Consider the following 13512-nt stretch of genomic DNA (forward strand, 5'->3'; position numbering starts at 1 on the left):
CGGTTCCACTAAGTCCAGCTGCCTTTGGAGCCTCCGGACCGCGTAATCCACATTTGCGGATTCGTAGAAATATGCCGTGTCGTCTGCGTAAAGGGCGGTTTTGACCCCTTCCGACAGCGGCATATCGTTCACGTACAAAGTGTACAAGAACGGGGAAAGTACTGCTCCTTGGGGAACCCCAGCGGCTATTTCTCTGGTGGAGGAAATCGTTTCCCCTACGCGCACGACAAAATGTCGGTCTAGCAGATATGACCGCATCAGTCTGACATAGCGGTAGGGGATCGCCGATCGCGCTAGCTTATAAAGCAGCCCGCTATGCCAAACTTTGTCAAAGGCCTTGGCCACATCCAGAAAAACGGCTGCAGTCACCCGTTTCCTGTTCAGGCCTCCGACAAGGTCGTCTATTATTTTTACCAGTTGGAGGGTGGTTGAGTGACCCTCCCTGAACCCAAATTGCTCGGGCCGCACTTCTCCCTCCATGTATCGCCTCAGTTTTTCAAGACCGAGGATATGTGTCGTCGAGTTATTAACATCGGAGTTAAGTTGCTAGACGTGATGGTGGTCATATTGAACATGCGATAAGCAGAATATAATCATCAGATATATAGTAAACACACTGTTCTGTATAGCTATTCAAATAAATATTTTTTAGCAAAACCAAATATCAGATCATTTCGTGCGCCACTCTATAATTTCTGATCGTTTCAAAGTATTATAAAAATTATATTATTTTTTTCATGTAGTTACATATTTCCTTTTTTAATAATACTTTATCCTCTATCGTGTTATTTAAATTTAACTTTTTAATAACCTGCTTGAATGACATATATTAATGAATATAAAAATGCATTATTTTCCTTATTCATAATACGTAGAATAATAATCCATTACGCTAATAATAAAGTACTGACTTTAGGTATTTATATATAATTTATTTATTTTAATTATTAGCTAGTTACATATTCAGTTCCATCGATTTACGCACCATCATCCAGAAGAGGAAATAAATCATAAAATTTTCCAAGACCAAGGCTACAATAATTAACAAAAGTTTCATGTGTTAGCTGTTAAGACTCATTGGTCTTAATTAGTTTATCGGTCACATTTTTATTTGATGTTTAACTTTTACTATAATCTTCATCTACAAGGATGAATCCATGACCGATTCGATAGATATTGTAGCTTTTCCATCTTAAATATTTATATCGGCACTGTTCTAAATTTACTTTCGCTACAAGCTCAAAATAATAACTTAAAGGTTTGGAATACATATGAACTGTTTGAGGTAACTTTCTGGACGAGAAGCGTAATGACACTAGTGACCACTTAACTGAGCAATGGTTACACTCGAAATCCAATTTTTACAAGTTCTACTTCCTATTGTATCGAGAATTTTGTTGCTTTATAACAGTCTATTTATATGTATACACAGATTGAAACATGACCCGACTACGATAATTGATTTTAATTCTCAGAAACTGAAACCGATAAATATTACCCGATGACGGAGCACATTCATGCCAGGGCGTTAAAAATTCCTCAATGTTTCATCGCCCCGACACGAAACACTTTCGAATAACCTATTACTGATATGTTAAAGAAACCCAGATTACACTGATTTCCAACAAATGAGAATACAACATTTCTTTACCGATCACAAGTAAGAAAATATTTTTCTAATGGGAAAACATTATATATTTAGACCAAACACAGGTAGGAAAGGAACTGACCTATTAGAACGCGCTGAATTTCAACCGGTTACTAATTTTATAAATAACCTCAACACGTAAAGATACTAAACCGATCGGAATGCACAAAACGTTAACCGATCACAATATGTAATTTCTTTGACCGATCGCGAATCTGAGTGCTACTAAAACCGTATCCAACCACTCGCAAACCCTTTTTTTTTATTATACTTAAGGACTTACACGTGAAACTATTGAGAACATGAAGTATTGATCAACCACAATACAGATTATCTCGACTATTACCATAATGAAGTTTCTGATAAAGTAAATAAAACATTTTTACACTCGTAATTTACCGATCCTAAACCCACTGTAATTTATTATATCTAGTATATTTAATTCATGAAAAAAATGTAACTCTATTGATTTAGCATGTAAAAAAAAAGAAAAAGTGTAAGATATGTTAAAACAAATTCAAAACTTGGTAACATCCTTCTGCTCAGTTTGTAAGAAACAGCATTGGTTTGGTGTCTGCATTGAACAATTTTATTCGGTTCCATAAATACTACACACAGGCTTACCATACAAAATGAATTTTATGTATAGTATTTCAGCTAATTCTTTCATTCTTTATTATTATTGTTTTTTTAAACATTCTGATGGATTACAATATTTGTAATACAAGTGTTTTAACATGGGTTAAATTTTCTTTAGTTTAATCTTTTTAATTTTGGCCCTACATCAGTAATATTATTTTTTCTGCATTAATAATTCTTTGCTTTTACAATTGTGTTATAAGTGTATAAAGTTTAAAAACAATTTTTTTGTTATACAAATTTTAAATATAAAATACAAATCTCAATCTCAATACAGACATGAACCTATTTTATATTTAAAAAAATATATAATGACATATATATATTACTGAATAAAATCGTGTAATTTTTTGTTGTAATTATGCTATTGAAATAAAATATTATATTAATTTTTGAATCATATTGTAAAAACGATTAATTACCAAATTACTATATTGTAAAATTTTTTTATGGCTCATACTCGAGCATAGAAACTATAATGTGTTGCACATTATATAAGTTTATATTATATGGATATATTCTCCATTGTTTTAATTACCTTCTAAGGTGTTCAGAGTGGTCTGGTGTAGAAACAGAAGTAAGACAACCTTATTTAAGATATGACCAAATATGTTCTACAAGAATATGAAGGAATCAGTATAGGAGGAAGGAGGACGATTTTTATATAATTCATAGATGACATACAATTTTTTTTTGACAGAAAGCACAATATATGTGACGGATGATTTCAAAGTTAAAAGACAATATTTAAGAAAATGAATATTTAATGAAAATGAACGTCAGGAAAACTAGAGTAATGAGTATAGAAGACAATAAATCCAATGAATGTCTGCTCAAAAGAAGGAAGAAATGTACAAATAAAAACAGTTCATGTTAATCAGAAAATTGTATCAGTGAAAATGAACCAAAAATTAGAATAGGAATGACTGAGGAAGTCTTTAATAGCGTGGTTGGAGAGCGCTTGGGCTCCTGTTGTCCTTAAAAACAAACTAGAGGTGTACCATTCTGAATAAATCTATAAAAGGACCTACCCTTACTTGTAAGGGTAGGTACCCTTACTTGTAATAATATTTAATTATTATTTAAATTTCTTAATAAAAAATTTACTACGTAAACTATTTAACAAATTAAATTTCTCAAGGAAGAGTAGATTAAATTAAACAATCTCGTAGAAACTATACTAAAAAAAATTCTTATAATTATCCACTCTTTGATTACTATGTGTTAAGAAACACTGATTACTGAATTACTTCAAGTATATCCTAATAAATTTACATAAAACCAATTTACCATAGTAATTTTATTAGTATATAGTAAATTATTTTATTCAGATCGGTACAGGCCATGCCAGGAATATAACAAGGACTGCTTCTATGTATCAAAAAGGAGCTGTTAAGTATTTGATGGGAAATATCAGTGGAACTGTGGAGAAACCTTGATTAGAGCATCATCACTAAAAAGAGAAATTTTAAGAGTTAAATAGAATAAACATATAACATAATAGTGGTTTGTAAATATTTATGTGAATATAGTAAATAAATGTAGTCAGGACAGAATACAACACCAGGAAAGAGTTAGAAGAAAAGTTAACAATTCCAGTGTCTTCCTTTCATCCCCAAAATGTTTTTTGAGCAATTTCATTACATCCCTAATTTTGAATAGAGAAAGTCTATATTTCACTCCTGATTTCTTTTGTTGGCTTCAAATTCATGATGGTACATCCATTTTTACAAATAAATCTGAATTTACCACCATTAAAAAAATAATGTAACCTTCCTTTAATTAGTACATTGTCTTTATTCACATTTCTTTTAAAATAAGATTGTTTCATTGGCTTAAAACAAAAATGCGACTAATTGGGCTTCTTCTGAATTTTGTTGATTTCTTTTTTCCAATCGTAAACTTTATGACATAAATTGACTACAGTCCACATTTTGAAAAGATTTCTACATAATAATTTTGATGTAAGAAAGGATCTGTTGATTTTTTTAATTTTCCTTTTCAATCAGGGTGAATACACAATTTGATGGTAAAATGAATGGCCCATGCAGGGAAAAAGTATTCCACTGTTTGTAACGTTGCAGATTCATAGTTTAATAACCAGACTGATATGATACTCATAATAGTTTTTATTTTGGCCTCCACAACCATCTCATACCAGGTGATGTATTGTAACGTGTTCAGCTGTAACATGGAGGCTTAATAAATAATGGTATACACCTGTTCCAATTTCATTGAACCTTTTGAGTATTTGCTCTCTTCCAGTAATAAATGAAAACATTGTTTTAGGTTTGCAGAGCTCTAGAATTATCTACCACCACTGTTAAATTGTTTATTTAAATCTGCCTTGAGTAACAGGCACTCTGATCACTTACACAAGGAAGGATCTGGTTTTCTTGGCAATCAAAGGACAGTGTTATATAAAGTTCTCACACTTTTCTAAAAGTAAACTGTTTTAAAGTAAAGTAAACTGTTAAAGTAAAGTAAAGTAAAGTAAAGTAAAGTAAAGATTTTAGATTTAAATAATGAGCTCTCTTTTCACAAAATAAATTTTTCTTTTCATTTAGGTAGAGCTCTTTTAATTCTTTCTTTTAAAGAAAGACAAGTTGAACATTCATCTGTTCTGGGAGTTACAAAACCAATATTACATTTTTTCTGAAGATGTGATGGAAGTAGAATAATCTTGGAAGTAATCTGAATAAGATGATACCCTAATCACAACTCCTTACAATTTGATGATTCCACAACGTATTGCGGAATAAGTTCCTGGAAATTGAAGATTGTAAAGTCAAGTAAATGCTGGTGGCCAAATGATGGAGTGAGCTTAAAAAACTCCCAGTTAAATCCTGGCAAAATATATGTATTTATTTATTACTCGATATATGTTTTATGTCTTAGTAAAAATTTTAACTAAATAAAAGTTTAATTATAATCTACTACTGGTACCATCAAACATTAATAAATGCCAAGAACAACTAAGTCATTTAAATCAGATAATATAAAAAAAATTATTAAACGTGGCTTCGGCCAGTACCGTCTTATTTTATTTGACATTCTTCAATTAATAGAATGCTATTTCCATGTTTGAGCATTTAATGTATTTCAAGTTACTTCATGAAATATACATGTAAACAAACATAATTTAAATTATAATATGTTCTTTGAACACATCGTAAACAAAAATCTTTCAAAACCTGATTCAAATGGAGGCTCTTGCCAACTTCCCTGGGAGAATGGTAGTATTTTCATCTTTCATTTAGAAGTTTTTGGGTTCAGATTCTGGCCAGTTTTGGCAATTTTCAAATGCTATAAATAATTCATATCATGTTCCCATGCTTAAATTCTGAATTAATCGTCTAAAAAAAAACACCAGCGTTACTTCCAATACCACCATAATACTTAGTACCTCCAGCACTGAAGAATTTTTACTACATAGAACAAAAGGTTAGACACTACAAAAGTTAGACATAGGTTAAATAGTTTTTTATAATTATTATCTTTAAAAAAGGGTTCTGTAATCGATTATAAATTTTTTCTTATGTTTAAAACAATGTATACATAATGAATGCCAAAAATTTATAAAATTAAATCATTTTTAATACGTTATTTTTTTTACTTTTATATTTACCCGTCTCTTTATTGTATTTTTGTGCCTGAGGTCACTGATGAAAATTGTTTAAAAATGTAAAATTTAAAAAAACTGTTAAAAAATCTGTTTACTTTCCCGATTTAGCTATACACTTCATTATTAAAGGAAAATTATGCTAACTGGGTCAAATTTTCCATGTTAGGGTTTTATACAGATCTCGACGTTTAATGAACCTCCTCTAACAAAAAAATACAATTTTAATTATGAAAAATTCTGAAGTATTTTGGCCTATTTTTTCTTGATGTGTGCAGGGTGGATGGACTGCTTTGGCAGGATGATTTATTTGTACGGGGAATTAGTGACATTTAATTTCGGTCAAGGGGGCTAGTAGATATGAACCTTATGGGTTCCACATCTCAAAATTTTACTCAAAGCGAATATTTTTTTTTACATATTTTTTGTATTTGTATATATATGTTCCACTTAATTTTAGTTGTCTGTCAAGTAGTAAGCCATTGGCAGCCAGAGTTATGGAACTCCAGCTGCTGAGGCTTATACTGTTCTTTGCTGGTTTATAAAAAATGTAACTGTTCACTGCCATTTTGTTTACTTTTAAATTTAATTTTCACCTTATCATACTGTTTGGTAATTTATCATTTGATATATCATTTTTGCGATTTGGCAAAATAAAATGTCATTGATATACCATGACAGTTTCATTTCTTTTCCTATAATGTTGCTCTGGTTTAAAATTTTCTTTTAGTTAGTTTATTGTTTTTCCTCAACAGAAATTAAAAAGCACTGGGGATAGGGTGAATCCTAATTTCTTTTCTTTCTATACTGGGAACTTGGTTTATAAAGCAGTTACCAAGCAATTAGTATAGGGTCACTCAACAGTATTAGAATCATGCCTCACAAGCATGATTGTAATGTTATTTGTGGTATTAGTTGATATTCTATAAAACAATTGAGGTAAAGTCCAAGGAATAAGTTTTCAAATCTGTTTTCTTTCCAGAGGCTGAGTATAAATTCCCATCTTCTGAATATATTATTATTTATTGTAGAGGTATCTGTTGAGAGCCAGACTAAGGAAAGTTTCCTGAAAGAGGGCAGCAGTACTTTCAGTAGATATTGAGGGCATAGGTTAGGACGACTTAAACGACCATATCAACATCACTCAAGCGCAGCTGAAAGCAATGGAAAACTACAGCTGCTTTTTTTCCAAGAAAATGTAGCTCTCTGCAGTTTCATATAGCAATGTTGGAGGTGCCTTCCTTGGTAAAATATTTCGGAGGTAAACTAGTCCCTTGTCAGGATCTCCGGGTGGGGACTACTAAGGAAGGGGTCACCAGAAAATTAAAAAATAACATTCTACGAGTCGGAGCGTGGAATGTTAGATGTCTAAAAAAGGTTGGTAGGTAGAAAATTTAAAGAGCGAAATGGATAGAATAAATGTAGATGTAGTAGGAATTACCAAGATTTGGTGGGAAGAAGAAAACGACTTTTGATCAGGTGATTTAAAATAATTAACTCAGCTTCAAATAAAGGGCAGACAAGAGTAGGTTTCATAATGAACAAGAAGATAGGGAAGAGAGTAGTGTATTTAAAAATGCATAGTGATAGAATCATTGTAATAAGGATAAAATCAAAACCTAAGCCAACAACGATTGTTAATGTTGATATGCCTACAAGTACTCATGATGATGATGAGGTTGAGTGTGTAAACAAAGAAATTGATGCAGCTGTTAAACACATAAAAGGGGATGATAATTTAATAATAGTTGGAAATTGGAATGCAAGCATTGGAAAAGATAAGGAAGGAAATATTGTGGGTGAATGTGGGCTGGGAAAAAGGAATGAAAGAGGGAACCAACTTATACAATTTTGCACAAAGTATAATTTAGTAATTGCCAACATCCAGTTTAAAAATCATTATAGAAGAATATATACATGGAAAAAGCCAGGTGATACTGCAAGGTATCATAGATTATATCATGGTTAAGCAAAGGTTTAGGTTTTAAAAACTTCTTATAAATAAAGTTTAATTACATTCTATTTTTAAACTAATTTACTTCTTACACTTACTGTACTATAATTTTTGTACATTTTGGACACCTGTAACTTGAAAACTATATAATGTAGAGTACAGAATTTTGCATTTTTACCTAAAATGACAAATTAATATATCATATATTTAAAGTGTTCATAAAGTATGCCAAAACCCTTAAATAAATTTTTACATCTTAAACGTAGAAAAATAAAATTTAGAAATGCTTCTTTGTCAAAGCAGTTCAGAATAAGATCACCACTCCCGAAGCACCCCAAGAACTTTAGGAGCTTCTCAACAATTTTTAAAGGGTAGGGTAGGGTTCACATCATTTTAAAGGGTGTTAAAGATAAAAAAAAAAAAAAAAATGGCATAAAAATATCAGGTTACAGTAATTTTAACAAAATGGCAGTCATTTAATGTTTTTCAAAAGTAGCCTGCAGAATGATATATTTTGAGGTATGAGACTACCAGTACTTGTATCTGTAGGCTACTTCTGAAACTAACTTAAAAGTATTAAGCGGCCCCCATTTTCGTTAAAGTTGTCATTGCCTGATGCTTTTTTATGCCAAAATGTTTGTTTTTCGATGCCCTTTAAAATGTGTCACAATTCCACTTCTTTTCATATAATTTTTCTCTTAATTATCCCCATTGTGGCAAGGGGTGTGGTGTTTGAAAAACTATTTAAAGCTTACTATATTTTTTTGAACACTATAAATATATTTATTATCTCTCTCACTCTCTCTCTCACCCCTTCCATCCTCTTTCACTGAGTGTGCGCGCACGCGTGCGTGTGTGCATGCACATGAGTGATTCAAAGCATGCACATTCATATAAATATATAATGCTTTTATTACATATATATATATATATATATATATTCAAGAATTCTGTCCCCTACCCTAAAACAAAAAAAAAAATAATTCAAACTGCACATTGATGTAGTTGATCTATTTTAAGATCAGAATATATGTTTAAACATTTTGTACCGGTATATAATTCTCTTCCATTACTAAATAATAATAGTCTATGCTATCTTACCTTAATGAAAATGTTTTTTCTCCCCTTACTTTTTTGTTTGTGATTGGGCCTCCTACAGATCATCAATCCACTGTTCCGACTTCTTTCTTTTCCAAAGTTCTTTCATTCCTTTCCTTTACTTCTCTCTGTTTTCTTCATTCCATCCAATTTGTTTCTGCTTCTCTGGAAATTTAGATTCATCCACTAGTTTTCTTAATGATTTCGTCAAAAATTATTTCTTTTGAAATATTTAATAATATTAGATGTTTTACAATTTTTTTGAAATAGCTTATTTGGTTTTCCCGTTTTCAAAAAAAGTTAAATATTTCTTTTGTTAATTTAATTTCATCCATTCGATTTAATAAAATTTGAGTTCCTTTTGTAATCGTAAGATTTTCAAAATTTTGGTAAATTTCTTTGGATTTGCTTTGTTTATAAGTATTATCTTTAGTCTTGGCTATAGATTTTTCTTAAAATAATCTCTCCAATAATTATTAAAGTTTTCCTAACAAATTCGTTAGGTCTTTTGTATTATACAACACTTCTGGTAAAACTATGGTTTTGTAGTATCTCAATTATGTGTTTTTGAATAAGAATTTTTTATTTTATGTTTCTTTAAGATGAAAGCCACTTTCATTTTTTGTATTCTAGGTTTTATTTAATCTTTTTCTAAAACATTCATGGTAGTTATACCTAAATATTTAAACTTTTGGACTCTTTTGATCGATTCTTATTCTGAAATTTTAATATCTTGGATTTACTTTTATTGTTGGAATCCATTTTATGAAATTTGTAGCTTGATTTTGTTTGCATCTTTTTCTTTCTAATTCTTGAATTTTCATTCTCTCTGATGTCTTTTGCCAACGTTACTAGATCATCAGCAAGAGCTAAAATGTTACGTTTAAAGATTTAGATGTTCTCCCATTTTTATATTTTCATTTTTCTTAAGTACTTGTATTTTATTCTTAATCACCTTATCTCACTATAGTTTTTACTTCAAAGAGTTTGGAAATTCAACTAAAATTTTAACTTTTGAATATGTTTATTTTATAATGTTTAGTGTTTCATTATAAACCCACCGGGTTGGTCTAGTGATTAACGCGTCTTCCCAAATCAGCTGATTTGGAAGTCGAGAGTTACAGTGTTCAAGTCCTAGTAAAGCCAGATATTTTTACATGGATTTGAACACTAGATCGTGGATACCGGTGTTCTTTGGTGGTTGGGTTTCAATTAACCACACATCTCAGGAATGGTCGAACTGAGAATGTACAAGACTACCTACACTTCATTTACACTCATACATATCATCCTCATTCATCCTCTGAAGAATTATCTAAACGGTAGTTACCGGAGGCTAAACAGGAGAAAGAAAGAAAAAGAAAAGTGTTTCATTATAGATATAAATTCTTTCAGTATTTTAAGCAGAGATTCTCTATTTATTTTTACAGAAATAAATATTAATTCAAGATTTCTAATTTTTTGGTACGAGTATTATTATCTTTGAATGGTTTTTTTTTTTGCGATTTCAAATTGTTTTAGATTATCATTTTATTATCAAAGATCAGCTCTATCAAACCAGCTGATATTTTAAATTTAACATGGTTTTTAATTTTTTATCTTTAGTAAAGAACTGCTGGGTTTTAAGATTAACTCAAACTGATTTTTAAGTCGTGCTACTTTTTTTCCTACAGAAAAAAAATTAGATTTGCTAATTTTTGCAAACAGACATGTAGTAACAATCAATGAAAACAGTGTAGCAATTCTCAAAAATACTTTTTTTTAAAGCAATAATATTTTGTACAAGTATATTGCAGTTAGTATTTCAGTTATAATAAATAGACCCCCCCTCTATGAATCATGAGACCTTGCCGATGGTGAGAGGACTTGAGTGCTCAGTGATACAGAGTAGCTGGACTGAAGGTATAACCATATTGGAGTGGTATCTGTTGACAGGCAGGTTATGGAATGCTAAAGAAGAATGCTAAGGAAGGGATAACCAGAAAATGAAAAAAATAACATTCTATGAATCGGAGAATGGAACGATAGAAGTTTGAAAAAGGTTGGTAGGTTATTTAATGTCTTTGATAAATTTCCATGCTGGGTGCAGATAGCACAATACTTGTAATCATTTGGTTAATTTTTATCTAAAATTGCAAGGCAATTGTCTTTATTTTCATAATTTTTATGCGGTGCTGTCATAGTTTTAAGTTTCTTTAGTTTAACTTTTAATTTGCCATTTTGTATTTTATGTTTTAAATTTTGACGGATAAGATTATTTTTCTTTTTTAAATTTTTCTGCAATTTTTTCAAGCTCTTGCAATTTTAATTGCAACTGTTCATTATTGTTTTTAATTTCATTAAAATGTTTGATAAAATAATCTTTTATAATTTTAAAAAATTTATCATAAAAATCATTTGATATCAAACTTGCTAAATTCAAAATTAATTCTTCCTTTAAATAAGTATCAATAATAATAAGTAAATCTAATGAATTTTTGTCTTTTGGATCCACTTTGTATAAAATATTTTGTTGACCGGATTTCCAGCCAATTAGTTTTCTGAATAATAATCGATCAATTCTTTAGATTGTTTATTTTCAAACCGATGTTTAAATTTTTTTAACCATCTTTACATAATTTTGAAACATTAAAAAACCAGTATATGCATCAATTATTAGCTTAAAGTCATCAAAAATACCATATGAATAGTTATATTTTATTTGTTCATGCGAACATCAATTAGGCTCATTTTTTACAAATTATAAATTACAAAATTTTTAACAATAATAAAATAATTTCGCATTTTTCATGCGAAAAATTTAATTTAATTTAGATGTTGAAAAATGTCTGAAATTAGCTACATTTTGAAACGTGCAAATAATAATAATAGTTTTAGAAAAATCAATGAAATGCAGCTTAATAAAAAGTATAAAATCGAAAAATGGAGTTTGTAAGCGTTAAATTTGGTTATTCGATTATTGCAACGGTAATTTGTGGTTATTGCAACGGGTTTTGATGATGTATTTTTACCAGAAACTTTAGCAATAAATTTACACAATTGGATTTAGATAAAATTAATCAAACTAAAGATGTACGTATCATATTTAAAGGACTTAGAAAAAGGGATAATGGTAGTAGTCTTCATGAAATTGTGTTTGTTTCATATTAAATTCTTTTTTTTTAATTTTATAATTTTTTTATTTTTACATGTATAGAGTATAGACATGTATTCGATGTTTATTATTATTTTATTCTATTATTATTATTTTTATATTTATTGTACAGACATGTATTGCTTTTGTCAAAAATGAAAATATAAAACGTTATATCGTCATTGTGTCACGGTTGAAAAACTTTAATGAAATCTAGTTGTAATGTTTGTAATGAAACTAACTTATATTATGAAAATTAGAGTAATTAGAGAAATTGAAAATATCAATAAAAGGGATGTAAACTAATAATTTTCATACAGACGCTTCAGTTCTAATGGAATATTCTAATATCCCCAAGCCATAGTATTGATTTTACTCTTTTGTCATCATAATTCAGTAATGCCAGTCTGATTGTAACTAGTGTTTATTTGATCTAAAAGATCGTGCTCTTGTGATTTTCCAAATTAGAATCTTCAAGATAGGCTTTATTAATTAAAAGTTAAAAGGTTTCAAATTTTTTAATATTTTTTATCTCAACCGTAGAAGTTAACATGCTAAAATCATATTTATCTTGTAGATCAACAATACATCGATTATCTAATCGTTATGGATTATTACTTGTCGTTACATGTTTTGACAGAATCGACCGTTTAAAGCAGAAATCATCATCATTATTTTATATATTAATCACAGCCTTTCTTTGTTTTATTTTATCGGGTAAATATACACGTATGTATGAAGAACCACGTAATGGTTACGTGGTTCGTACGTATTTATTTATACGTAACAATAAACCATCAATACTGATTAACGCCCTACCACTGCCTTTATCTTTTCAGATTCTTCAACTATTAATTTTTTAAACGCTTTTTGCGTAGCTTGATCTAAACCATTACGATTATGTATGGGAATATTTGTAGTTTTAAAAGCCAAATCTTGACTATCGATTTGGTCACTGACTTTTTTCATACGTACGTACATTCCAACAATAAATTGAATTTTGCAGCATCTGTTTTTATGTGTGATTCTAAAATATTGAAAATGAAGTTTTTTATATTTTTTAAAAATCGATAAATATCTTTATTTTTTCATCTATGTTTTTATAATAATATGTAATTAAAGTATTTTTAAAGGCTTTTTCCAAAATTTTAAACGAATTTACGTCACAGAAAGCTAATCTGGCTGGTGCTTTATTATTTTCATAATCATATCTAAAAATATACGTTTACAAATCATAATAACTATAAAATAAAAAATGCATTGTATGAATATTGTACTATTATAAAAATATAATGTTGCGCATGCGCCATAACTATAGAGATACATTAAAGAATCTGAAAATGTTGCTTGCAAAAGATTGTAAAACAAGAAAATGCTCTTTGTAAAAGATTGTGAAAAATAGTAAAAATAATGTAACG

The sequence above is a fragment of the Lycorma delicatula genome, chromosome 8 (assembly GCF_047948215.1).
Source record: "Lycorma delicatula isolate Av1 chromosome 8, ASM4794821v1, whole genome shotgun sequence".
Lineage (NCBI taxonomy): Eukaryota > Metazoa > Arthropoda > Insecta > Hemiptera > Fulgoridae > Lycorma > Lycorma delicatula.